The 27,274-nt window shown below is 42.0% G+C and overlaps 2 long non-coding RNA genes across 3 annotated transcripts; one reads left to right on the top strand and one right to left on the bottom strand.

The window, feature by feature from the left end:
* The first annotated feature begins 202 nt into the window (after positions 1-202).
* Positions 203-4,108, top strand: LOC108121431 (uncharacterized). The gene is made up of 3 exons (XR_001773121.3): positions 203-752; positions 2,227-2,295; positions 2,380-4,108. It is a non-coding gene; the product is annotated as an uncharacterized lncRNA (long non-coding RNA).
* Positions 4,109-8,739: 4,631 nt separating this feature from the next.
* On the bottom strand, positions 8,740-26,013 carry LOC138926282 (uncharacterized). 2 transcript variants are annotated; one of them, XR_011442747.1, is made up of 6 exons: positions 25,504-26,013; positions 20,695-21,168; positions 20,550-20,621; positions 9,163-9,339; positions 8,932-9,000; positions 8,740-8,863 (listed from the first exon to the last, which is right to left on the bottom strand). It is a non-coding gene; the product is annotated as an uncharacterized lncRNA (long non-coding RNA). The 2 variants fall into 2 exon arrangements; XR_011442746.1 differs by having other exon boundaries at positions 20,550-21,168.
* Between the last annotated feature and the right edge of the window lie 1,261 nt (positions 26,014-27,274).

The following is a 27,274-nucleotide window of genomic DNA, read 5'->3' as shown; positions in this document are numbered from 1 at the left end:
ATCTTGCTCGCTCTCGTGCTGCAATGGCCTCAGATAAAGGGGCAGCCATTTTTTAAGAGGCGGAGCCAAAATAACGGAAGCGACTTGGTACTTTTCAAGCCATCGGGGTAAATAGTGGGAAATTTGTGGCGTTCGAAAGGGAATTTTTAGCTTGGGCTTCGGTGGATAAGTTTTCTGCGACAGAGGCGAGAGAAAAGTCACGGAGGCGAGTGGAAAAATTACCCGATTTTCCCGAGAATGTGCAGCCTAGGAAAAATCGAGCTATCGGAGCCGTGCATTGCTAAGCGGAGAGCTTGCGAAGTAGCCGAAAAAGCTCAGGCTACCGAAAGCTCCAAGTGCATTGGCGAAAAAGTTGGTGCCCAAGCTGCACCTACCATGGATGCCACAAAATGGCGGCGTTGTCTTCGGAATGCCGATAAATCAAAGCACTCTCCTCTGTGGGCCTAATTTGAAAAATTGGTAAGAGAGGAGAGCTGGATGCAGAGCCAGGCGGCAAGGCGGCAAGTGCCGGCAAATGGGGAGCGGCATTTCATCAGAGGGAATTAATCAGAGCAGATGAAGCAGCGACAACCGAAAAATAACGACGCGGCATCTCCCAAAGAGCCCGCCGCCTGTTATCTCCTCAATCTCAATCTTTCAGTGCGTGTCCGGCGTTCTTTCAGATGCATCCCATTTACAGACGTGTGTCCCAGTGTGTGTGAGTGTGTGTATCTGGCGCTTGGTGGCACAGCAGCGGAATGTCACCGTGGCAAGTAAGTATCCCAAACAGTCCAGTTGAGGGACCCTCTTCAGCGCCTTTGGCGGCAGCGGCTGCGGCGGCTGTGGCATCGGCATATCCCAGAGCATCCATCAAACCCGCGACCGTTCATGTCAAATTATAAATTCTCAACAAAAAAATTTAAATCTAATTTTGCCCCGGGCGCGGGTCTATATTCAAAATACATAATGGATTTTACTTTGTCCCTGACAAGTACAAGCCCATTTAATCAATAATTAACGTAATCCATCAAGTACAAAGTGTCAAATGCACTCGCGCTAAAAGGATTTCTCCCGAAAAGCGCATCGCGTTGACACCAAAACGAAAAAAAAAACGCAAAATAGGAAAATCAAGTCGTCCTTGTTGCTTGACACTGAAAAGATATACGAAACAAATCCGCGCTCGTCACATCTGCATGTCGAAAAAACCAGCAGCCACAGGACGAAAACCGAAACTGAAAAACAGAAACAACCCCCATGGCAGGATAACTTTAACCCCTGCTTGCCGTCTGTCACTTTATTAGATACCAACCGGGGATGAGGCGAAAAGTACAAAAACATAAACTGAAACAGAAACACAGCGACAGTGGCAGCAGCAGCAGCAGCTTATCTAAGCCAAAAAGTCGACCCTGATCAACCACTTGCAGGCCCATGGCTCATGGCTCATGGCCGTAAAGATAGCACGGCTCTTGTCCTTTTTTTCCCGAATGGGTATCAAACTACAAATGTCCATTTTTCAATTTACCTGGCACTCTAGACCACTTCCCACCCAACCTCCGCATCCATATCCATCTCCACTCCCCCCCACGCACATAAATTGAATCTGAAATGATATGGTAAGGGATGGGGAGACAAAACAAACAAACGGACACACGGACACTCGGACAAACACCCACCGAATCGGTCTATAAATTAGCCCTTGGCCAGTTGGTTAGCTGGCGGCCAAAAGACCGTGAAATTTTCCCAATATGCTGACTTTTATTTGCGTTACGAAGGGTCACTCCACCAAACGTCCGGGTTCTATCCCTCTCATCCTCATTATTCTCATTTGACATTGCACTGGACAGTATACTTCGGGTATATATATTATATTTGGAAATGCTCGCATTTAAATGTCCGCAAGACCTCGTTTGACGTATGAATAAATTATGTTGTGGACCCTCCTGGACCCCTCGATCGATTCTTCGGCTAGTTAACATAACTTTTAAAGACAAAGGCAACGCTCTACATGTCATCCCCAGGGCAGGACCATGTGACATTTCTCCGGTTCAGTGGGGAAATTTATATGCCGCAATTTGTCAATTGTTGCAATTTCTCTTTTGTATGCGCCTGCATCTACTTATTTACCCAAAAAGGAGACAAAGCCCTCATAAATAATTTAAATGTTTGTTTTTACTACTTAGGGTTTCGGGATACAATTTTGATATAAAAAAAATCATACTTAAACACTTTTTTTCCTGCCATTTCCAGACACTAATGCCTACCCCAAGATACTTAACGACACGAAAGGCACATGCCTGGGTAACCTGAGACACCGCAGTATGTATCCAATAAGTAAATGAGCTTTAAAATAATTTAGCTATCTTTTAATCACACGTGTTTGTTTTTCCTTCACTTTTTCAGAGACAAGTTTCCGGCGAGGCGACGGTCCATCTTTATGGACGATGTGGACGATGTCCGGTGCGGTGACGTTTATGAAAAGCCATCGCAGCATCAAAGCCAATTAAGATACTGTGGGGCACATACAAGCTCTACAGGAATACGCGGCTAATTTCTGCGACAAAGCCGACAAACGATCCGGACTCTGGGAGTCTGTAAAGGTGGAGGAGAAGCGGCACTTTTGTCGCAAACACAGGCCGTAAAATTAAGAACTCTGATTGGTAACAAATGTTTTTGTTCATTCGAGTGATAAAAACGTAGCGAACCGAAAAGATATAAAATTCTCTTTAGTGTCTTCCCAGTGCGGCGATGATAAAATATTTAAATGAGCGCCGAATGGGAAGGTGCTCCACCTCATACCACTACCATATACTCCACTCTACCAGTTCGCTTCACTCCACTCCTTTTTGGACATTTAGGAAATCAGAGAGAGCGAGTGGTGGACCCGAAACCTTAATGGCCGCGTGCACGCACTGGGGCTTAAATCTGGTATCTGGATATGGCCAACAAGTCAACAAGCCAACAAGCCGAAACAGTGGGCTTAAACACGACCAAGGGCAAAAGTGTGAAACACCGACTGGGCGTAACGCCAATAGCCATCGACGATAACCACTGTGTCTCCGAGTAAGTCGGTCGGCTGTCATGATTAAATAAAAGTCCAATGCAAACGGGCCAGCTAGGATATTAAATTACAGCCATAACTGCTTGGGGACTGACGGTGAAGGTGAAACTAAAAAGGAAAAGGCAAAGGTAAAGGCATTGCCGGCAGGACCTGGACTCAGCTCAGACACACACACACTGCCACAGACCGAACCGAATCGAAGTGGACCGGACCAAGCCCCAAAAGGAATCGAATCAGAAACAGCCACGACAAAATCATAAAAGGCATAAACAGTTGTAAAGACCCAAACCACAAAGGGCGTAGAATCAAAATTGAGCACTAAAATGTTATCGAGGTCGGCACAGATTAACTAGCCCTTTTGCTGTTGACTCGACGACAGAAGACAGAGGACGGAAGACAGAGGACAGAAGACAGACGACGTGCAGGTAGTTCATTCTGAAATATCGAGTGTATCTTAAAGATACTTGTGCGACATTGCGATCATTACGCTCTGTAACAGATACCCAAAGGCAGGGGCTTGTTCCTCGGACACGACAGGTTGACCCGACCGGTCCTGTGTAATCCCTGCCCGGTCGAGGCAATTATAACCATATACAGAATCGCAGCTCCATCCCCCGCTGACAACGACGACCCACAACCGAGCTATTGTCCCGAAAAAACAGAAAAAAATTGTCATTCACAACTGTCTCGCCGATAAGAAGCAATTATCAAAAAGCGGTAAAGGACAGCGAGCTGAGATCACATTGAATGGCGCCAGTTTCACAATGAATCTCCGTGGTAACGTTAAGATTTCGTCATGGCTGTTTAAGATCTAGGTTACATAAAAATATTTATGGGTTATGTACCTTTTTCTTAGTCTACAGATCGAGTGTTATGGGTATACGATTTAAAAACAGGTAAATGTAATGTGATCTTAGTACTACCATAAGTTCCCCTTGTTCAAGGGTTTAATCCGGAGTGTGGATTCCTAATCCCAAAAGTATGCAAGTTTATTGTCATGACCATTCCTTTGTAATGTTAATTAAATGAAAGAAACGGAAATAAAATAGCGTTCGACCTTTTTCAACCCCAAATCGAGGATATCACTGATTGTGGGGAGTGTCCCAGCCGACACTCGTCCAAATGGCAGCTCTTCAAGGAACATAATTTACCCCACGTGGCGGGGATTACATATCAACTACGCCACTGTTCTCATTTCGGGGGCGTGACACTACAAGCGCCTGCTCTTAATCTTTATCTATTTGGATAGACATTTATGTTGTCATTTAAGGAAGTGTGTTTGAACATTTGTTCATTGAAGAAGGAGCTTAGAAAAATGTACACTAGATGTAAGCTAATATTAGGATTCAATAATGAACACCAGCGTTGGCTATATTTGTGGAATGTTTTATCCGATTTTTAGACGGAATTCCTTAAACGATTCTTCATAAATCTGCATCAATTTTTTTTTAAAGTTTTCAACTTTGAAAATCCACAAACTAGCTTGGAGCCACAATATATCTATATCTTTGGCAATATTTATCCGATTCTTAAGAGGAGTACCTTAAACGGTTCGTAGATCGATTCTACATAAATCTGCGTCAAAATCTAAGAACATTATATTTTTTAGATTTTTGGCCAATTTTTCCGGAGGGTTCGCTTCGAAAATCCACAAAACAGCTTGGGGCCACTATGTGGCTTACTTCGAAGTCTATATCTTTGGCAATATTCATCTGATTCATAAGAGGAGCACCTTAAACGATTTGTAGGTCGATTCTCCATAAATCTGCATCAAAATCTAATAACATAAATTTTTTTCAATTTTTTGCTAAATTTCCTGGAGGGTCCCCTTCGAAAATCCACAAAACGGCTTGGAGCCAAAAATGGCTCCCTGCGAAGTCTATATCTTTGGCTTAAATTACCCGAATCTTGAGCGGAGTACCTTGAACGATTCGTAGATCGATTCTCCATAAATCTGCACCAAAATCTAAGAAAGTATAATTTTTTACATTTTTTGCTACATTTTCTAGAGGGTCCCCTTTGAAAATCCACAAAACAGTTTGGAGCCACAATATGGCTCCCTACGAAGTCTATATCTTTGGCAATATTTATCCGATTCTTAAGAGGAGTACCTTAAATGATTCGAAGATCGATTCTACATAAATCTGCATCAAAATCTAAGAAAGTTAAATTTTTTACATATTTTGCTACATTTTCTGGAGGGTCCCCTTTGAAAATCCACAAAACAGTTTGGAGCCACAATATGGCTCCCTACGAAGTCTATATCTTTGGCAATATTTATCCGATTCTTAAGAGGAGTACCTTAAATGATTCGTAGAACGATTCTACATAAATCACCGCCAAAATTTAGAAACAAAATATTTTTTAAATTTTTGGCCAATTTTTTCGGAGGGTTTGCTTCGAAAATCCACAAAACAGCTTGGAGCCACTATGTAGCTTACTGCGAAGTCTATATCTTTGGCAATATTCATCTGATTCATAAGAGGAGCACCTTAAACGATTTTTAGATCGATTCTTCATAAATCTGCATCAAAATTTAAGAACATAATATTTTTTAGATATTGTGCCAAATTTTCTGGCAGTTCCCTTCGAAAATCCACAAAACAGCTTGGAGCCACTATGTGGCTCCCTGCTAAATCTATATCTTTGGCAATATTCATCCGATTCTTGAGCGGAGTACCTTAAACGATTTGTAGATTGATTTTCCATAAATCTGATTAAAAATCTTTAAACATAATTTTAAAACAATTTTTTTTCAATTTTTTAAGTGCTCACGGCAAAGGACCATTAACAGATTCTGAATCAATAATCGTCAAATACTAAGATACATTTTTTTAAAATTTTTCTATAGCGCTTTCTTCAAAATGCAACAATGTTTTTGTAGAATGTTGTGTACCTTTGTAAAGGTCTTCTTCCAAGAGTCCTTTTTTGTCTGCCTTTTAGAAACTGTATACATCTTTCAAGACAACCATCCTGCTTTCATATTCAAATCGGCGCCGGCGCCACCTGCCAACCCGACGTTGTACTTTTGCACGATCCAGCTCTCGTGTAGTTGTTGCGCTGCCTCCCATCCGGTTCCTGCTCCCTCTTCTCGTCCTCCTCTAGATCTCCCCCAGAAACTGGCCCGATATAAAGGCGATCGCCAACGAAGCAACTACGGTGTGGCCGTGCCAAAGAAATTGCAAGAACATTGTTCTCGTTAAACAAAAATCATGTTCAGTGCCCTTGGAGGTCGGTCGTGGGCAAAAGTATACGATCCGATTGCGGATGCGTGCCACACAGAAACGCCACCACCCCCACCACCTCGATTCCATTATAACCGAAACTAGGGAGATAATAAAGACAAGGTCTGCTGGTTGGCCTGAAGACTGGATGCCTTTGGGTTCATTCAGGATCGAATAGATCTCTAATGACATCTATGCAGACTGGAGACACTCGCAGGGTTATCTCATCCTGCAGATTCGAGGATCGGGGCAGACGGTCCCGAAAACCGCAACGACCCCGATCGCCGCAGGAGCATTATTGTCTAGCCTCCATTCAGGCCAAAATCCCTACCCGAGAAAAGTAAGGTAGGTAGGTAGGTAGGATGGTTATGGATATGTGTATGTTTATCGGGAGGAGTGGCTAATGCGACGACACCCCGCTGTTAGGTGAGCACACAGCCGCCTTTAATTGAGTTATACATTCGACTGGTCAACTGGTCCCTTCCCACCAGGTTCCCTTCCTTCGGAGTTAGCGGACAATGTTTTGACATAAATAAATGCTTGAATGACTTTAAGTGATGGCAGTTGGCTTTGACTTTCTATGCCCGAGAACTCACATTTGGCATGATTTATGGGGCACGATCTGGCGACTGCTCAAGACATTACTTTCGCATATGCTGGCTCTGGCTTAGGCTCAGGTTCTGGATGGAGATGGGGATGGTACCAATGCTAATTCGTATTCAGGTAGTAAGCGGAAAACAATAAAAATGTATATTCGCAGCCGTCCTTTGCCATGACTTTTGGATACTCGAAACAATTCGCAAGAATCGAATCAAATTTATAAGCCATATAAAGGTGATTAAGCACAGGTCTTTAACAAATTGTTTGTATAATAAAATAAATACATTTTCAATGAACAGGTAACAGGAATTCCATTTTAATATTTTAAAATTATGGAATTCAAATAATTTCTATTCAATGGGAATAATTTTTCGATTATTTTTTATGTTTCTTTAGTTTTTTTAAGGTGCAAATCGTACAATAATTTGTATTTATTAATTTCAACAAATTTATTTATATTCTCATTTTTGCATTCTTAAGCCATATTGATCCAAATATTATGTAAAGGATCGTTTATCAGTCTTTTGTTAAGTACAATTAATTATTTAAATAAAAATATATTTTAATAATATGTATTTAATTAACAATAATTTTAAATACGTTACAAACAAACATACAAAAAGGGCCTGAGAAAGTAAATGTGCATCCGGTGATAATTATACGTATAAGTATGCTTTACAAAATAAGTCACAAGAAGTGTAGCATACTTTATGGCTGAAAAAGAAATGGCGGTAGGGTGCCTATCCAATGGCGGTTCTATGCATGGCCGATTTAACATTTAAAGTTTTATGAATTTAAAAATTAAAAATGCAATCATTTGCGAAATGTGAGAAAATTTCTAAATTCCAAATATTCTAAACACAAAAAATATGCAGTTAATAAGAAAGATCATCAATTTTATGAACTTCATATTTATTCCTCGAAATTTTAGTTTTATAAAGTACATATATGATGAATTATGATGTTAAATGCGCTCATAACAGTATTTTGGTTCAAACGAAAGATTAATATCATTATTACTTCCTAAGCCAAGGCTTTTCAAGCATATTCTGTTGTTTTGTTAACAATTTTATTTTGTGGTTAGGATGTAGTTGATAAAATATCACCAACCCTATTTTAAGGGGCAGAATCTAGCTATAACATCGACAGTTTTAAGCTTATTTGATATTTTTTTTTTTATATCTTTTTGGTCTTTTTTTGATATAAATAGTTTTAAATATTGTACTACAAGCTAGTAACTTTTTAAAAATTTCAAGATTGAATTAATATTGATGATTGGAAAGAGATATTCATTTGATGGGAGTAGTATTTCCTCCTAATACAATTTTAATAATTTGATCTATAGGAAACAAAGTTCATACATTATTCGCACCCTTTTTATTAATCCATTGACATAGAGCATATATCATATTTCTAGGCACTTAAGTTGGTACAATATTATCAATTTCCTTAAGACTTTTATTTATTTTGGATCAAATATCATGTATGCAGATATTAAACTATTCACATTGTAACTTGAGTGAGTGGGAAACAAAATATTGTATTTTTTTAAAGAAAAACGTAATGTGATTAAGTTTTATCCAACCGTTCAACCCTTTGGTCCATGAAATATTATTTGATTTGGTTAAAACAAATATTTACGTCACACATGTGAGTAAAATGTAATTTAATCTTATGGCAACCAACCACTTTATTTCATAAAAATATATCGGAGGCATTCAATTTTGTATTAAACTAAAATAAAAAGGGTGAAAGAAGTTGGAAAGTAACTGATATTTTGGGAACTTTTGAAAAATCGTTAACAGATTACAATATTTCTGTAGGTCTCACACAAGTTTCTTATCCTAAAGAGAATACAAACATAAATTAATAAATTAAGGGTATAATTTTGTATTTCTATTTCCTAATCTATTTAATCCATGATAGTTAGCAGTAGCTAAGAGTAAACGAAAGCTTGTTGATATCCGTGTAAAAACCATCATTCAGAAGTGAAGTAGATTCTCTGTAAATAAAAAAACGTTTATTAATAAGCATTCTGAATAATAATTATAATATTATGATACACAATACCATGTAATTCCTTTTAAGATTTCATGTAAAAGTATTCCACTGTCATGATCCTCGTAAGCTCCAGGCTGCCTGAAAAGAATTTGTGTTAATTTTAATAAACTTTTACAAAACATAATATTATATGCATCTTTAAGTAAATGCATTTTTTTATCTCATTCGAAAAGGGCCAACAAAAGGCAATAAGAAAAAGACACTTCTGCCTTGTGGAGACAGTTTGTCTGGTTGGACTACCTGTTGGATGTGCACACTTTGGAAGTGGAAGTGATGATGCTGGGCCCGGCTCATCCATCGGATAAGAATCTTACTCAATGGATCGAAAATGAATGAATCAATTTTATACGAAAATCAAGTTTATTTTGTCTTAATGTTGGGAATCAAGAATGCATCGGCATTTGGACTTTTCCACATCTGAAATATCAAGAAGATTAACCGTAAGATAAAGAGTTTCCGGTCAAACAAAATAAATGACACAACGAGTTGGCTACAGTGGGCACTCTAAGAGAAGAATATATAAAAACTATAGTAATAAAAATAAACCATATACATTTTTGACTGAATTACTATCCGAAAGTTATTATTATAAAGTTTTTTAGTTATTTTTAAAGTCTTAAGTCCAAAACCCCCAGTTCTATATTATAATAGTTATCCTACACCTACACCTGTCAAAGTTGTAATTAGGCTAAAGATAATTTTCTTTCTTTTGGTGACTTTACTGTACCGAGCGGCAAAAGTTTTGAAAAACAAAAGAACTCCTAAATGAAGCCCCAATACATTTGGCCTGTTGAACGGGCATACAAACCAAATAAACACGTCGGTTTCCATTCGTTACCCACACTTCACGGCCAGCTAATTAATGACGTTGGCCGGCTGGACCGATCGGGCCAATATATGTAGAGTGCAGGCCCTATAGAGTGATGCCATTTTAGTTTTCGTTTTCGTTTTTTTGGATCCCGGTTCGGGGTTCGGGCTCGGGGTTCTCTTATACTTTCTGGTGACGGTGTCGTAAGTGAAGTGCCAATAAACACGTGATTTACTTAAGCTGCGATCCAAGGGGCAGGAGGATCTGGAAATGGACGTGGATGTGGATGTGGATGTGGGCTCGTTGGATTTCAGAGACAGTCAAAATCATGGGCCTTATCGCTGCCATCGGCCATCAAGATGCCGCTCATTAATTTTAAAATTAGGCGGGTTTTCAAGAAGAGCCCCAGGAGAGAGAAATGATGTCCAGTCGTCCACCTTTGCCAGAAGACCGACCGACTAAACTGGCCATCCCTGGACCCTGATCCCGCCCCCTGTTCCCTGTTCCCCGGTCCTCGCTGCCCTTTCCCCTCGGAGACCCAGGGCCTTTGCCGGTGCATTTCGACCGACCATGAGTGCATAAATTAATTAAGTCGGTCGGAATGGGAACGTGTCGACCTTTTGTCTGGCATTGTAGCGAAGATGGCGGCTGTGGCGACTCAGACCCACTCGGTTCAGTCTCTTCTCGGCCACAGACACATAGCTATACAGATACATTCAACTGCTACAGATACAAATACAGATCATGATACACATGTGCATGTGGTCCGTAGGACGTTGTAAATTAAAAGCCGCGGTTGGGTCCTTTATGCATACTGAGTCATTTGCATTTTGCCCGGCTGCCGGCCTGCCCGGACCAGCCCGCTCCGGCAGCCTGATTATGAAAGATGCTGCGTGGGTGATAAATGGTCCTGTTGTCAGTCCCGGACTGCCCCAACACCCCTTGCCATTTGTTGCACTTTCAAAGGCCGAAATATCCGCCCTTTCAACCCCATCGAGGCTAGCCCCTCGCTGGGAGATTAGCTGCCGTCCTGGCGAGGATTTATATATGCCGGTTCATCCCTTCCAGAGCTACTGACAAGGGCCGTGGACCGAAGCCAAGGGAAGCCAAAAGGCTACACAAATCTCTAATAGATCCCGATTGAGATTTAATTATTTCACTTAATTTTCTGGCTGACTTCATGCCTAACTTGGCTGGCTGCCGCTGCCTGTCGTTCACTCTCTGAACAAGTTAATGAAGCGAATAAATTTCTTGGCAATTATTTTGCGGACTGTTTTAATTGACCACAAGATGCTCCCGGGCTCTGGCCGGCCTGCATAGATAAATGGCTGAAATGGCCAAAGTGGCCGAACGGAATCAAAAGGATAAACGACAGAGCCACGCAGCAGGACTCCACTAATTAACTAATTGGCAAGTCATTAACCCAGAATCCCTCTAATTCCGTCTTAAGTAGACGGAAGATTCACCTGACAAGAGTGTGATCTTTAACGTGTGTACTGGGTGCCTCCTCTTCTCGTTTTTTGTTGTGGCAGGAATGTGACTTGAAAGCCAGCATCATTTGCATTTCAGGCCGGACTTTGTTTATGATGAGTGATTGTTATGAGTTGTCAAAAAGGTATGCCACCCAGGGCCGTTAAGCAGGACGAAATCCAGCAGGATCTACTGGAGTATGCCGTCAACATATGCAAATAGACCTGTCTGCCAAGCACCAAGTGCAGTGTGTGCGGCTTTTCCACCCTTGCCGGGTGGAACATAAACGTGCCACACGGGGTACGAGTCAGTCGACACCGCCCCTTGATAACAATCAACCCCGAATGTCGACGGTGGCGGCTTTGGCGGGAGTTTACTTTAATGTTTTGACAGTAAAATAAACATATCCAAGTGCGGGTGTTTTTCGGGTGCTGCGCATGCACATGGGTACTCATAGGAGTATGAGTACTCACACTCGAACCCACTATCCTCGCCCTATACGTATCAATGTGCCGGCATACACACGTGTTAATACTCCAAGAAAGAGAGGGGGTCCAAGCACATAGATGTCAAATATAATTCATCATCCAGGCCCACATCAAAGACAGCAGCCTCAGCAGGTCTGGGCAGTAAGGACCACAGGGCTGGACCAACAGGGCCACCAGGCGATACAGGACTCAGGCAGCCGGCTTAAGCAAACACAGAGCAACCAACGTAGTGGGATCATTATATCTTGGCCAACTGTTTTTGTCCGGTCAAGTGAGCCAAGTTAAAAAGTCCACTGGTCAGGGTTCTAGGTTTTGGAGGAAAAAGTCATATAGACACAGGAAGTACTCAGACATGACTTTATATGTGACTTTTTAAAGACTTATCGTTATAAACATTTTAAAAATATGGTAGAAGTTATATAGAATTAAAGGTGGCAGATAATTTTACCATAATCATTAAATATTTATCACCCTTAAGTAAAGCATTATATTTCTATCAGTGTATAGTACTTTGTAACCAACTTTCCGCTCTTGATTCCCATTGCTGAAAGAAAGTTTTTGTTGGTAGCTAGCACCAGGCTTGTACCAATTGCTCAACTTATTTGAGTTCCGTACTTTTTGGAGCAGCTCTGAGGGCAAAAAGCGGCACTTTGGTCGAAGGTTTCGCACGACAACGTCCTTTTAAATAATTAATGTCAATTAGAGACAAATCTAACTTTGGCCATCAGTCGTCGCAAAAGGTACGAGTACGGAACTGTATAGTCCCTTACCTTGCCAAATTCCATGGACATGGACCTCAACCTGGATCTCGAGTGCCGTTTGGGCTGTCTGTCATAAATATTTTATAACATCAATTACCAAGCACTTAACTTTCATGAATTTAATACGAAAGCCGCTGCTGATAGCCCGGGGTAGACACTCATTTATCTTCTGTGTGTCTGCTACGGCAAAGGCGAACAATCAACACTCCGAGAGCCGTCATTTTTTCCATGTACCGTTTTCTTCCTGCCAGGACAAGTGTAAGCCGGCAAAAAACAGACACACACACTGGAACACATATGCTGGTCGATAGTGTTGGTAGTATTGGCAATAGTCCATCAGGATCGACCACCCTCCCGAAAAGGGAAGCCAACAGTGCCGTGATTTACTTCCCCTTTGGTGAACGAAATCCCAAAATAAAATAAAATTAAATACGCATCAGGAGCACAAGTGCTTAAGGCTCGCGACCAGGTCTCTCCGGTCAGTCCCTCGTCTGGCTGATAAAAACAATATCAATAACCCACCCAGTGGCCCAACCATCCGCCCCGTTCGAGTCCTGGCGAAAGGACGAAGACTAAGCCACAGTCACTGTATCGGATGAAGCCGGCGCGTGCCGATGACGCACAATTCCCCCATTGATATTCATGGTCGATTTTCGGGCCGATATACTACTCCGTCCCGGAGCGCCCCGAGAGCGGAAAACAAAACGGTGCCCACATAAATAAATAAAATTTATGGCAGCTATAGCATCGGTGAGCCATCGTCCCAATTGGATTTTCGTTCGTTCGTTCGCTTTTTTTTTCTTGTCGAGGGGGCACTTGTATAGTGGAGCTTTGATATGCCCGATTATTTCTGTTTGATTGTTTGATTAGATCAGAGAGGGGGCCCCGTATTCGGAATCCGGAATCCGGTGAAATGTGGCCAAAATAACAACCCGCTTAGTGGCATATGTTGGCTTAATAAATCCTTCGAGGGGTCAGAGAGCTTTCCTGTGATTTTGATTGATAATTGTAATCAAATACTATAGAGAAACTATATATTTAGTTGCTATGATATTTAGTTGCCCACTAACCTCATAACCTTAAAATATTAAAGACTCTCTTCTTTAAAATCTTAAACACTTTACAATCCTCTAAGAGTATTTAACTAATCCGGATACAAGTACGCACCCCCGCGGCAAAGGATTGATTTCCACTCCAGAGTCAGACTCCTGACTTTCCACCTCTTATTATCCCCAACCCTAGCCCCCTGCGAATATTTACATTTATTCCCGGCGAAAGTCGAAAAGGGCTCTCTAAAGTCTCGGTTTATCTAAATGCTGCATTGTGCTGCTAAAGTGTCCCCTGAGATTTTCCGAGGCGTTGAAGCGTGCCACCCCGGTTTTCGGGCCAAACAAAATGCAGTGGTTTCCGGTTCGCCGGCGACCCCAGGAGCTCCGGCTAGTGGGAGTTAATTCGCCAAAGTCAGTAACCTCATCAAAGAACGGCTAACCGTCTGTCTGCAGTCCGTTGGTCCATATTCCCGTACTCTCTGCTCCATAGTCCTTGGCCGGAGTCCTGTAGACTTGTGCCTGCCTGCCTGACTGCCTGGGGGTGTCGTCGTCTACCGCCGCCCCATTAAATTCACGCCAAACGACGTGAGGCGCATATGTTTATGAGTCTCGTCGAGATTGAAAGCCATGGATGGTGCAAGGATCGGCGGCAGGGTGGCAAGGAGGCGAGAGTGGAATGCCCATGGTTAACCAAAAACGAAACAGGACGCTCCGTGCATAAAAGCCTCATGGTCACCGTTTCTTGCCATGGCTTGGCTTGGCTTGGCTTTTTGCTCCTCGCCACACGCTGCCTGCTAATGGATTTCGTGGCACTGTGGCAATGCCAATTGAAGGGTTACGGGCGAGGGGGTGGCAAGAACGCCTCGCAGCATGCTTTCAATTTACTTCCACTTCCTCCACCAAGCGCCGGTTCTCTGTTATTGTTGTTGCTGTGACTTACGCACCGTGAATGAATGCCAAAAGGCCAAGGGGGGTGGTGGGGCAGGAGGCTGGGCCCCGAGGGATGTGATGCGATGCCACAGGACTATGCAGAGTTAGAAATTTTATCTTAAAGTAAAGCTTATTAATTATGGAATTTAAAAGTGTGCAGTCTTAAAAGTTCAAGGCTTTCAAATAAAATTATATTTCAAATAATATGTACTTCTCCTAATACGTATACTTAATTTTAAAAAATGCATGTCACGTTTACGTTCTTTTTTAGAATAATTAATTCCTTAGAATTTATTTTAAACATTAAACTATATGAATTGAAGAAATATCTATCCAAATACTTTATTTAGTGTAGTACTTTGTAGGGATATAGTAATTATACATACATCCTTATATAACCCCTTTAATAAAATTAAAAAAAAATAAATAAAAAAAACATTTACATTTTAAAATCTTTATAATTTTCCCCAGTGTACTATTGGGCTTTTGGTGCACGCGACTTTCACACTAACGTAATAAAGAGCTCAACGACACTCAAATTGAATACGTCTCATGGTGCGAATGCCGTAATGATTTTCTATGTGGAACTCGATGCAGATAATGGGCCAAACTCCTGCCACCCACTCAACCACCCCACCACCCAACCTGCCCATGCCACCCAACACCCCTTCCTGCCCATCTACTCCCCCATTTTTGTGAAGGGCCACCCCACGTAGTGTCTGCGGGCTGGGCGTTTTTGTTTTTGTTTGCCTGGTGATAGAAATTAACCCCTCAATTGAGGTTGAATTTAATTTGGCGCAAAATGGCAAGGGGGTGTGTTCCATCCGGCGGAGAGTGTGTGTGCCTGTGCCTCGGTGTCCTTTCCGGCGGCTGCTCACTTGGCTGCCGAAAGTAATATCGCTGTTAACGCTAAAGGGCCATTGTCAAATTGTCTCTTATTAATTATGATGATGCGTGTGCCGCTTCCTCACTGGGAAACCGGCCAGAAAAGGGGTGGCTGTGTGTGTGGTGTGGTGTATATTGTGTGTGGTGTGGAATGCAAATTTCTGGATCTGGCGTTCTTTAACGTAATTTATTGCGTCCTGGTCGGGGCGGCTGGCTAGAGGGCTTAGAGTGAAAAGTTAAAACCGACGAGGCAGGGTGCTTGCTAGGTCTATGCGTTGAGACTTTCGGAATCCTTTCGCGAGGGGGATGAGCGAATGGAGTTTGGAGATAAGGTGGACCCGGAATCCGGAGCTACCAGTACGGGTGAATTGATTTGGGGCGAAACTATGCACGGCACTCATGCAAAGTTTGCTTAATTTAGCTCAGACAATGGGGCTCCGGTGAACAATGGCGGCACAATGCCATCATTGGAGCTTTGGAGCAGAGACACACACAAAATCCACCCACAAAATCGGTTTATGGCCACTTCAAATTCAATTCGATAGCTCTTAAAGGAATTTCTTATAAGATGGCTTAGAACTTAAGGTTCTCAAGCCCTAAGGCATTGTCCTTAACCTTTTATGGCTTAATTACGAATCAACTTTTTTTTTTAATTTTCTAAAACTTGAAAGGCCAACAATCTGTGACTAAACTGAGACAACGAACACCTCAGGTGTTGCCAGGATGCCACATTTCTGTGGACTTATTGCTGGAGCTGGGTGACCCCCAAAGTGCCACAATTTATGGAGACGCAGCAAGTCGCCTAGCGCCCGCTGATCGCGTCTCGCGAATCGCGTTTCATTCACTGGCGATATTTCACTGCTTTATTAACTTAATTTCATATATCACAACGGCAGGCGCCACAGTCGCTTGTAGGGCATTTGAGTGGATATTTGAGTACCCAGTGCCCAGTATCCAACTCCAGCAACCACTGTCGTCTTGGACAATCCACTTTTGACCAAGACCAGCTGTGGTGCGCAGCTTGAGCTCGTTACTTTGATGCATTTGGGGCGCGCGTTTATTTGTGGACGCCACTTGAACAACAGCGGGGCACTACAGTCGAAAAAAATGCTATAAAATTGTAAATTAATAAGCTAGATAACATGATTAATTTTTATAAAATTTTTAAAATAAAATACAATAATAAGAAGCCATTTACTAGACATATTTCTAAAAGAATGTTAAGGTTCAGCCTCTTCTATAATCTTTTGATTTAAAACAGTGGCGGATCTAGAATTGCTGGCGCCCGGGGCAAAACGAAAAATTTGCGCCCCCCCCCCCCTCCCTCTCTGCTATATGAACGCGTTAATTTTTTTTTATATGAATAAAATTCAAAGTATTTTGGGTGTGTAAAAGGTTATATCATCTAAAGCTTATAGGTATGAAGAATTATATTTCATTTTTATTCTTTCGTTAGATGCATCATAAAAATACATTAAATGTTGTGTTTTTGTATGAAAACAAAATATTACTTCTGTAATATAACTTTCCTGGCCTTGGTTGCCGCAAATTCAGCAATAATATCATTGTAATCGAGTGATGCTGCTACATCATTTTCGATGGAAAGTATTGCCAAGTTTGATATTTTAATTCACTATGAGGTTCATTTGTCCAATTGTTTTTGTTAAAATAATCTACTCTTTAAGATGTATACATGTGAAAATGCATTTTCGATGTCAGGCAATTGACTCAAATTCGTTTTTAGAATATCAAGAAAAAAAGGTAAAATGAGTAATATTCGATAAATAATTATAAAAAGCATCAGTACCCCGATGAAACACTATAAAAGAAAAACCCTACCTTAAGGTTATGTGTAAATGGATGTGTTCTCAGAGCTTTAGCCCCGCACATATATACACATATATGGCGCAGATATGCCCTACGCCAGTGCCTTTTAAAATTTATGTTCGAAAATGTAAGCAAACGCGCTCATAACCTAGCAACTCACAATTTCTCCAAGAAAGAAATTCCTGGAAATTACTGTTATGACGTTTGCTGTTATGACGTACGTTTCGAGCGCCTCGTTTCCTTGTGATCACATGTCTCGAAACACTCAGCACTTGTGTTAGTGCGTGCCCACGTGCGTAGCGCCGCGGGAAAATATGAATTCTCGAAACATACAGTGTTAGCCGAGCTCGATTTAGCGCCCCTTCGGGACTTGGCGCCCGGGGCGCTTGCCCCTTTCGCCCCCCCCTAGATCCGCCACTGATTTAAAAGTCTAGACTAAACTTTTCTTGTAATCTTACTTCTTATTAAATTCCATCACTATTATCTGATAAGCTTTAATATTCTTTTCTGTGCACTTCTTGGTCTAAAAGAACTTGTTTTGTCCTCTGGCAGTTGCAGTTAGCAAGTATCTGCAGTTCGATTAAGATAGCTCAACAAATCTGTGGCCCAGACCAACAATGCCCAAATTGGCAACATCACTCAATTGATTGGCGAGGTTTCCCTGTGCTCCCCATGCTCGCCATATCCCCCACACCCTCCACTTTGAAGCCCCCATCACACCCTGCCCCTTGACACACCAAATTCGAGTGTTTTTTATGCCAGCGACCGCCCATTAGCCACATGCGCGCCTGCGTGACACAACGGCATCAATCAAAGTTTCACCCGTTCCCATGACTTATGTGTGTGTGTATGTGTGGGTGGGTGGATGTAGAGGATAGAGGGGAGGTGAGGGGGAGGAAAGGTCGATGAGGGTGATATTCCTGCAACGACTTTGGCTATAGGCGTGTGTGTTTTGTGTGCCGGCTGCGCGTAAAAAGACATTTTGACAAATTCAAGTAGCGCCATCTACACTCGACTTTAATAGCTTTTATACTGCTTGTCACGATATTTCATCAGTCAGAGGCACAGGGCCATGGCCCAAAAACCCTAACCAATATAGCAGAATAGAACCGATCCCACCAAGCCACGACCAAAGGAGAAACAAATGGATTGACACACACATGACGGTGGCAGGAAAGGAATGTGCCCCGAAAGGAAGCGCGAATTTTATTCGATGTTATTTCCATTTGAAAATGAGTTATTGACACATGTAGCCAACCCCCTAGAAACCGCAGGACCTGCTTCACTGATTCGACTGCGTAGGGGTCGGAGGAGTATCCTTTTAACCGCATAGACCCCACATCCTCCCCCTCTCGCAGCAATCACAACCCCATTCGAACATTGCGTGGGAGCGGCTGGGCCAAGAGTGCGCATAAATTTTGGCTGCCAAAAATGGGTACTTCCCTTTTGTTTTCGCCCCTTTTTGGCCGAAAACATTACACACTTGCTTCGGTTTATTCGTTCAGATTGCGATTTGCTTGCTGGCTTTCTTTTTCCCCGATTTGATTTATTTTATTTGCTTTGTGCGACGGCGCCCAATGGTTTATTAATATTGTAGGCGTTGCTAGTAACGTGCCGCCTTTGTTTGTTGGCCAAGTGATGGTGATTCGCCTGCCAGCCGGATACATTATTACATTACGATATTCCATTCCCACACCGAGCCACGCCAGCACGCCGAGGGAGAGCGGTTAATCAAATATCCCCTCATTATGGTCATAATAACAACAGGGGGAATACTACACAAGTTATTGGCTTTGATGCGGACGTTTGTTGGTTTAGTTTGGCTAATTTGGAGATTCAAACAAAACACTTAATAGCCGGTGAAGTGACTTGTGGTTTTGGGTGAGATAGATTTTGAATTATGGGTAAAATATATATGTCTTTTAAATGGGTTGAAATGAAAGGCTTGAAATGAAAGTGTTAAAGGTTATTTAAAAGCTTAAAGTTTAAGCTACATTTACTGGGATGTGGGATGCTGTATATTCATCCTAATTAGACTTATTTGTATCTTCACTTAAATCTATTTAAATACTTCTCCATTATTAAACAAATCTCCCATTTAAACAATCCCTAAACTGACCCTTAAAGAGTCAGTCTGGCAGTCTGGCACATTCCCCTGAAAATGGACCAAGACTTCAAAACTAGTTAGATGACTGATTGATGAAGTAGATGAACATTGAACGTACAAACAAGTGATGTATGAGTGTGTGTGCCACATTAGGTATTCATACGCACCGTAGTCTGGCTTCTGGGGGAGGAATAAACTCGAAATGAATAGGGACTTCACATGCAGAGGGAGTAGGATTGGATGAGACGTATATCCTGGGGCCGCCCAGGCGCTGTTGCTGTCTGATAAATCACATATTTTCGCTGATCAAATCAATCTAATTGACATCACTCAAAATGATGGCGGAAAAGTTTCCACATTCATTTTCGCAACAACAACAAAAAAAAACGAAGGAAAAAAAAATTCGAATAAATGAGTTCCTCCCCCGAGTGAACGCCTCCCTCCGGGCACTGTTTTGCTTTAATGGTGGCTCTGTTTTGCTCTTGTGGTGCGTTTCCCCAGACCCACTGCCACTACCACATCCACAGCCACATCTCTTCTATGCGGTAAAGCAGCGTGATTTATTTTCATTCCGATGCCACCGCTACCGCAGCCACCCGACTGCCATCTCCTGCTACTGCCACCCAAATTCGACGCTCCGTCATCCTGACATTCGAATTGAAATGCAAATTCTGACGAATGTGCGCTGGTTTGGAGCACATGCCCCACGGACGGAATGGATACGGATACGTATGTGGATATGGATGGGAGGATGTGTGTTCGCCAAACGGCGGATTGACTGACGAATGACTCCCGGCGACAGTAGGCGGTAAATGAGCGAGAGCCATCCATGTGTGTTACTTTCAGGGATACGATGTACTCGTACTATGCCCAGATCCAGATCCATCCACATCGATTTGGATTTGTGTATACCTTCGCATGTGCGTATCATTTCACATGCAACCCATGCCATTTGAATTGAAAAGCATCTCATTTACTTTCGCATCATTATTTTTTATGCCAAAGAACTCAATACCCACCACTCCTCCAGCCGATACCCTCCGTGTCCAATTGATTTTGGGAGTGGGGCTTGACTTCAATTGGTATCAAGATAAATTCATTCTTTAGTTGAAATCTTTATAGATGGGTATTGACTTCAAGGAGCTTCTATTTTTAAATATTTGATTAAAGAAAACCCTTTTCTAAGTAAGTTTTCTAGACGAAGTTAAATCCTATTTTTTGGTCAAAACTTTACATAAAGCCTACACCCTCTATGTGCCACATAGTCTGTGTCATTTACTAGCATAGATGGCAAGTACTCACCCCTTTATCCATGTCCAGAATCCATCCTCGTCCTTTAATGAAAGCTTTCGGTTTCGTCAGTTAATTCAACATCTGCAAAATGCATGCATGTACATATTTTTAAAACAATGTCTGGCAGCCAAGAAAGGTACGGGGATGAGCCTACTTAAAGCCTGCATCATCCAGGACGAGCCGGAGACCGTCCATCAACCCGGACGTATGTAGTACGTGGTGTCGGCCAGCATGTAAATGCTGCTTACAGGCCCAGACAATATTAACAATTCCCCGCCATCACCCCGACGACACTCCTCCACTCAAATAGTGTGGCTCTGTGTGAGTGGACATTATATGCACATAAAGTGCTCATGCTCCAGCTCCTGCTCATGCTCCTTTAAACTTCTGGCGTCCTGCGCTGTTGGTCCTTCGTCCTTCTACCTCCACCACAGCGCAGCCTTCACGACACTCGGTTGCCATGTTTGTGTTTTTGCCACCGTCGTCACCGCCATAGACGGGGCTGCTTCTTGGCCACGTTAACAACTGTATCCCTTGTGGGCGCTCTCGGTTGATGTAGACGAGGATGTCCTTTGTGCCCTGTAGGAAATGCGACCAGACTGTGTCCTGCCATCATCCTAAAAGTATGCTGCAATATTTAATATTCTAGGAGTTGGAAATATGAATACTATTTTAGTGGTTAGTTTTAATAATTATATAAAAGGTTATAAAACACATAAAATATTAAAATTAAAGTTTAATTTTAAAGAATTTATTACCCAATCTTAATACTTTGAAACTTAGTTGAAAAGGCCTTTTAAAACTCATTCCAAAAAAATATATTAAAAACTTTTACATGTGTACCTAACACTCATGTGGCATGCAACTGCTGATGTGCCTCCTTTAGAGGCATGTGTGTATTCTTCTTGCACTGCCATCGTTGTCAGTGACGTCGTCGTTGTTTTTGGGCCGTGTCGGTCTCGGCGGTCCAGTCCAGTTGAGTTCAGTTCAGTCGCAAAGTTGTTCAAGTGGCAGCTTAATTCGCATAAAATGAAAACACGCTGTCTACATTGTTCCTACAACTTTTGGAGTTTTTTATGGCACTTAAAATGGCTGCTAGACAAAGGCTTAACAAACGGCTACTGCAGGATATCTCTCTGGCCTGTGCGGCTCACTTTATTGCGTCTGTGGTGGCGTATTATTTTAGCCAACTTGAAGACATCTAACAGGCTTATTAAAGGTGTCCACACAGATACAGACCTTTCTCCACAAAAAAAGAAGAAAAAAACTGATCGCCCTCATAACAATACACCTCCTGGGTCGAAAAAATCAATAAATGCAAATTCATTTTTATTGTTAACATTTAAATAAAAGGTTGGACTTCATGGCCAGTATACAATGTAAAAACGCTGGGGCATGCCACCGCCGATAAACCAACATCAATGAAAGCACTCACATATATTTTTGTACGTTTTTTTTATGAAATCACCGTTCCTCATCCGTAAGCGCCAGACCTTTGCGGGCCCAACCCATCCCACCTGCCACAAATCAGACATCAGACACCGGAGTGTTAACTGAAATCGACTACCGGAAATCCCATTTTTAAAGCAGGTTGTTTAAAGCTACTTAACTGCTTGCACACCTGCAATGGCAACTTCTAATCGATTTTTCCACAATTGTTTTTTCTGTTAATATTTAATGAAATATTGTGGAAAAAATATGTCACCCCGTAGACAGAATAATGAAGACATTATATAAGAATTTAGGTAGAAAACATTTCATTTGCTTCCTGCAATTGGAGGCTGGCATTTTTTAATAGCACTCGAAGCACTCGGGGGGGATTTTGCGGCAAAAAGCGTGCCAAGCGAATGAACAGCTTAATCGCCAGCACGAACGCTAAATACACACTGTAGCGGTGGCTCTCGCTAAAAGCGACCCCTAAAAACAATAAAGCAAACCTGTTCCCCGCTGCTAATCGCTGGTCTTTTGGTCTTTTCATAGCTGGACGGTTTTGGCCTGAAGAAGGCCTCAAGACCCTGAGTTCGTGAGTTCCGAAATTAATTTTCAAGTTAGGGTTTGGCCAGGAGACTCTTTATATCTTTCAGAGGGTAAGTGTTTGCAGAAAAAATAATTAGAATTATATTTATTATTTTAATAGTTTTTATAATGACCTATATTAAGATGCAATCTGTACGGAGTTCCTCCTCTACCCTGTCTCATTTAATGATGAGAATCAGCTGAAAGCATTAGCAACTTGCGTTTGCTTAAAATGGAATGAAAATTTGCAATCTTTGGCAATAACTTACATCCATAACAAGGTTTCGCAGTGAAATGTGCGTGCCGTTGCGGTCTTCATTAAAATAAAAATTCATTTCGCTGAAAAGTCTCTCAGCCCGGCTGGCAGATGGAATATATTCAGGCTGGCATGCCATCAAAATGAAACAAATTCTATCTTAGTCGAACGCGAGAAGTAGTTGCATGCTTAGAAAGTAGACACGATCCTAGACTGGAGCCCATGAATATTCAAAGGGGGCTCGCATTTTATGCCTAGGAATGTGGAAATTGACCCAGAACAAATAGCACTTCGAGGCGGGGGGCTCGAGGCACTCCGATATGTTAAATTCATTTTTGGAAACAATCAATCGACTTTGCAACACATCGCATTTCCCACAGACGAAAGCAGGCAACGACCCTTTTTCTCGTGTAGGTCCACTTCTTGCTCCACTGCACCCAAGTGCAATCCGGTTGCATGTGGCAAACTGGCCGTCACCGTCGCCGTCGCCGTTGCCGTTGCAGTTGCAACGCTGCAGTCGCCGCCGATGCCGCTGACGATCTGCGGTGTGGCTGTTGCAGTTGCAGTTGCAGTTTAGCGGTTATATTCTGCATAAATGAATATTTAATTTATTTTATTATGGTGCAAATTGCGAATTGAATTGTTTTTAATTATTCCATACTTCGCTGGCAACCGCCAATTTTTCCTAACCGCATACAAAGTCTAGCCAGCCAAGGTGGTAGTATGCTAAAGGTCCAAACACGAAAACGATGGATTTCATATTTTTTGTTAAAAAGGCAAACAAAATTCGTTTTGTCCAAAAAAACCGAAACAAAACTGATAATTATTATGGTGTTTTTTGGGAGATTACAGAAGGTATTTTGTATTACTAAATATTATAAAATATTTTAACGAAAAAATATCTGAAAATAAAGCTTCCTAATTTTTGAAAATTATACTTCGAGACTTTCTATCTAATAATGGAAATATAAGTTCTGCTACAATAAATCAATGATATATATTTCCTAGTTATTAGTATTATTGAAAATTGAATTAAACAAAATTAAATTAACAAACCCACGTGTCAAAAGACAAAACAATTAAGCCAACACCAACTAACCCCAACTAGTCAATATTTATGAGTTGTTAACCCAACTTTAAGCCCCCAGAAACAAAGCCAAAGCATCACAAAACAAACAAAAAGTAGATAAATCATAACACTACAGTGAAATCGACCTGTGACATGTGCACTTAACACATACTTTAGTTTAATACATTTTATGACCGTAGTCGGGGACCTTCAAACTGGTCCGGGAACGGTATGCAAATTTTTGCTTGCGTTTCGTGTGCGCTTCAGAGGATATTGTTTCGTTCTCTGCCTTTTGGCCATAACAAGAGCCACTAGAGTTAGCCACTAGAGTGGCTAGTCGACGACTGGCACTGCCACTGAAAAGCCGGCTGCGGCTTTCTTCAACTAATTAAAAATTCCAGCGCCGCAATTGCGAAATTGGTCTCTTATCGGTTGTATCATCGACGCCACGAACGCTTAAACATGATGCGCTGATGAATAGCTGCCCAGCCTGAGTTCTGGGCCCTCTACAACACTCTATGGACCTGGCCGAAAGAGGAGGGCCGTATCGGGGACTGGGGAGTGCAAGCATATTTATGAATATGATTATTTAGCCCATGATAATTTTTTGTTGTTGTACTGTTGCTGGCTTATTTTGCAATGTCGATGGTGCCCGGCCAAAGCGACGGAGGCGTTTTGCGAAACAATTTCTGTTTATGGTCCCAGACACGCGACGAACATAGTTGCGTGGCTTTTCATCATACGAATAAAAAATGAAAATAACAAGCTCTGGAGAAAACTCTTAGGAGCACAGCTACCTTCTTTTCGTTATTTTTCCTTAAAACCATTGCATGGCGTTTCATTGCTTGGATAAAAAACTTTGCAAAAAATTAATAAAAACACATGCTAAAGTCCAATGGTCCAGCACCTCTGATTTTAGTAAGAAAATATAAATTTTCAAAAAAAAAAAACAGTATTTGAATTTTGTAATATAAAGATTTTTTCGAAATCAATACAACTGTTTGTCTTTAATAAAACAAGGCTATGTTCATTCGAAGTATTAAAAACTTAATACAAATATTTTTTACTAACAAATTTATTGATTCAAAGTAATCGCGATTGATTGAAAATTATTAAGAAAAAGCATTCTAGGGAAAAATAGTCATGTGATGTCATTTTTATAGCCATGTGATGAGTCTAATATTTATTATCAACCTATATTTTGGTTTAATAGCCCATCATATTTTGATAATGAGGTTTATAATGATAAGCCTATGCAAATATTCATTAAATTGGAAGCATCGATTGTTTTTGTTTTTGTTTTTCTCAAGAAATATTATTTGATTAATTTCTCAGGAAAATAAACATATTAGAATTCGTATTATTAAAAAACTAATTAATCTTTACTTAATAATCTATATTTCAGCTATTTTATAAAAGGAGAGGAATTTTAATTCGATTGAATGTTTATATTGTTCTGAAATTACTAAAGTTTTTCCAAAAACAACTAGATCAAACGAGATTTGCAAAACCTGTCTATAAATCTGTCTTTAAATATGTGTCATATGGACAAATCAATTTATATATCCTATCGTAAAACTTAAATAACTTAAAGACCCTAGTAAACAGAAAACAATAATTACCTGAAAGTGGCTCCTAACAAGTATTTTTTAGTAGCTTGTAGGCATATTGCCGTTGGCCAGGCCAGAAGTGCTAGGGCGACGACTTCGACGACAACGCTGACGGGTGCAAAGTCCACAGGGCCGGGGTCACTTGTAAAGCTTCACGGTTGCCCCAGCACACGGGGGTCAGGGCGTTATAAAACAGCCCAAGATGTTGACAAGCACGTGACAGTAAACTTTGGCACTGGCGAAATAGTTTCGGGCGTACGCCGGCACATGTGTTGTAGCTGCTGCCGTGTGGAATTTGTTGATGTCGGTTCCGGCTACGGGCCCGGGTCGGAGGCGGTGGCGGGGGTAACCCCTACGCCCAATCAGGGGCACGCACTTTTGGGGCCGAAAAAACACACGGTGACTTGCCGGAGCTCACCCACAAGCCACCCACCGCCTGCCGCCCACTGCCACCCCACTTGCGAGGCAACCTGTTCCGGGCCATCCGAATCCACTCTCGCCCATGATGTGAGCATTACCGAGTTCGAGCGCATACTAGTTGGTGTTGCATGTTCGCTTTTGGCCAAGAGCTTGTTGCAAATGCGAGAGAGAGAGGTTCGGCGAAAGAGCCAAGGCCGGAGAGCGAGCGGGGGTTGCATTACCACAAAATCCCACGGTGCGCGCATGTGCAGTGGAAAACGGGTTTCTCCTGCTGGTGGAACAGGGACAGGTAGCCAACCCGGTTGGTTGGTGCTGCTCTTTCCAGCTGACGAGCGACGGGGCACTGCCGGGCGGACGGTGGGCGGCAGGTGGCCGGCGGAGGGTGGTGGGCGGAATCGCAACTGGAACTGTGGCAACGCGGCGGGGAAATCGCTCCGCCCCTCGACCAGCCGCGAAATACGAATATGGCCAAAATGCTTCGGAGGCCTTGGTATTTTTAGGTTACGATTTTCCTAGGTTTTAATTAGTGCACATGGTCAGGAAAATGGGGGGAGAATGTACAGTGAGTGGGTGGACGGATGGCTGGATATTGCTTAGTCCCCCCCATAGCCATTCACTGTTCCTCTGATCCAATTTATAAATAGCATAGAAATGGCCAGATAGCCAATTAAGTGACTGCTGATCAAAAGACAGAAAGCACTTTCCTTTCAAGGACTTGATTATAGTCCCAAAAGTGAACTTTAAGGAAGAATCTTTGTGGCTTATTGAATATATTAATTTAATAATTCTCTTTTAAAAACAATAATTTATCAAACACTTACTATTTAGTATTTCCACCGTGTAGGAGTGCATGTCCGTGGCCATGTGAACACACATATATTAGAACTAGGCGTTGGGTTCGGAACGAGATTTTGGAGAAGGAGGTACAGAAATGGGTGTGGGCATAGGTTATGGGATATGGCTGCGCAGAACACGATATAATCAGGCGAGATGCAGACCCAAAAAGGGGCCTAGCCTGTTCTTTGCCGAAAATTGCATCCATGTCATGCATGCGCATCCATTCATTACCTAGTGGCTGAGTGGTTGGAAGACAGCGTTTGGCGTTTTGTATCCCGGCAAATATGCCGTGTTCGCATGTTATCCCAAATGTCCCTGGTAGCTCAACTGGGCCCGGATCCCTCCCCACTTCCACTCCCATTCCCGTGTCACCCTTTTGCCAGCCGGACCAGACAGTGTGTACTTTATTTTGCCGAACGAACAAACATCTTGTCGGACGAGCAAGCAAATGACTTTTCCCTTTCCAACTTTCAGGCGTTGTCCTTTCTGCGTGCCGGGCTTTTTTGTCTCCGCTATCGGTGCTAGT

This window comes from Drosophila bipectinata, chromosome 3L, assembly GCF_030179905.1.
Source record: "Drosophila bipectinata strain 14024-0381.07 chromosome 3L, DbipHiC1v2, whole genome shotgun sequence".
In the NCBI taxonomy this organism is placed as follows: Eukaryota; Metazoa; Arthropoda; class Insecta; order Diptera; family Drosophilidae; genus Drosophila; species Drosophila bipectinata.
Note: the sequence above shows the minus strand (reverse complement) of the source record. Positions and strands in the feature narration are given on the sequence as shown.